This window comes from Cibotium barometz, chromosome 59 (genome assembly GCF_041138505.1).
Source record: "Cibotium barometz isolate CiBa-2024 chromosome 59, ASM4113850v1, whole genome shotgun sequence".
NCBI classification, from domain to species: domain Eukaryota; kingdom Viridiplantae; phylum Streptophyta; class Polypodiopsida; order Cyatheales; family Cibotiaceae; genus Cibotium; species Cibotium barometz.
The window spans coordinates 13150662-13152620 of record NC_141104.1 but is presented as its reverse complement, the minus strand read 5'-3'; the positions used below and the strand labels follow the sequence as shown (position 1 = coordinate 13152620).

General features: G+C 34.8%; 1 pseudogene; it reads left to right on the top strand.

Moving 5' to 3' along the window:
- The first annotated feature begins 600 nt into the window (after window positions 1-600).
- LOC147605492 (uncharacterized) lies at window positions 601-1237 on the top strand (annotated as a pseudogene).
- The last annotated feature ends 722 nt before the right edge of the window (window positions 1238-1959 follow it).

Genomic DNA, 1959 nt, shown 5'->3' with positions numbered 1-1959 from the left:
GGAACATTTGATTGCAAGTATATGTTTCAATAGTACTTTATCATTGCTAGAAGCATCATCAAGCATGTATGAAACTTTATACTTTCTTACTTTGAGAAGTAGCATACGCACCACATGACATGTCTTCAGCACTACTGAAAAGCACTTCATCATTGCTAGAAAGTACTAAAAAATGGTCTTCATGTTTGTAGGAAAAGTACTGCTGAAAAGTGTAACACTACTAAAGAGTATTGCAACACTACTGAGTCCTTGAAAGTACTACAACAATGGGGCAAATTGAAGAAATGGCTAGTAGCTCAATTCAATATAGTACTTTATCATTGCTAGAAGCATTGGTAATGCAGGTATAAAACTTTTTACTTGCTTACTTTGAGAAGTAGCATAATCAGCACACACGACAGTTCTTCAGCACTATTGAAAAGCACTTCATCACTACTAGAAAGTACTAAAAAATGGTCTTCATGTTGTAGGAAAAGTATTGCTAAAAAGTATAACACTATTGAAAAGTACAATACTATTGAAGTCCTTGAGAGTACTATTGAAAAGTACAATACTATTGAAGTCCTTGAGAGTACTACAAGAATGGTGCAAATTGAAGAAATGTCTAGCATCTCAATATTCTTAAATATAGAAGCTGAAATTGAAGCTTATATAAATAGTAGGAAATCACTAAGAGAATATTGGGCTCTTCAAAAGCAAAAGCAACGGGCGAGAATGATGAACATGGTGACTGAAAGCAATACTATAGTGGTAGATGAACAGAAGAAATGGAAGATATGCCAATCTATGGTATAACACTTTGATAAATTAACAATGGGGATGGATGCAAGTACTAGAAAGGAAATCTTTCAACAACTTCTTCGACATCCTTGTTTCAAGATCACGCAGTCTAGCCAAAAATCAAAGAAATGGAATCGGCTATTCTAAGAAACATCTGCAATACTTTAAATCATGTTAAGCTACCAAGATCTTTAGATGAGATTTTCATGAATAAATCAGATCTCTTCATGTTCGTGAATGGTGAAATCGGGGAGCAAATTATTGACACGAGCATTCCACAAGCTTCAAAGCTTATGGGGATCCACAAAGACATTTATATTCAACCAAGCATTAGTTAACAATGACAAATGAAGCTGATGGATCATTTCCTATATCCACATGTCACAAACATGTCGGGCCAAAAAACCCGCATCCATCAAGATGTCAAAGATATAGCATTTCAATTCTGGATGGATGAGACAAGGGTGTCCCCCAACAAAAAAGATGTTTGTAGTAAAAGACTAGCTAGATGTTGATATGTGAAATATCCAATCCATATTCTTGAGGAGCCTCAAGTGAGTCACGGGTAATTTAAAAGCTTATTTAAATTAGTCTAGATATTGCTTGGTATATCTAACACATTATAACTTAATTTCAGGTTGAGCTTTATTTAAGGTTCAATGGAAAGTACCCATATATTCAAATTTCACAACGTTGTTTTGAGTCTTTGAAACCCTTATTTGTCTGAAAATTGATGGATCGCTACACTTGCTGCTGTATTATGCATGTACATATATCATTTTTATGAATGAGGTAGTAAATCACATACAAACATAGAAATTTGCAATCCATGGGCTTTTTGCACTTGCAATTGCATTGTATGCCTTCAATCTGATGGAAATGCCAACAATGGATGCCTTCACAAAGCACAAGTAAGAGTATCACAACTCTTTGGGACTCTATACTCTACCCAATGCCTCCAGGAATTAGCTTCCATAGCTACAAATGCATAATGGAAACATGTGATCTATGTAGTGTAAGGAAAATGCAGAACTGTCCAAGAGAAGTTGATGAGCAGAGTATGCACGTATCTATTAAGATCTTTGAAAATATAGTGGGTAAAGATGGATTGGAAAATGAAGGTAGGAAGAGCACTAGTTTTTAAAAAAGCGTGATTAGGTAGTGTTTAAATAATGTGAT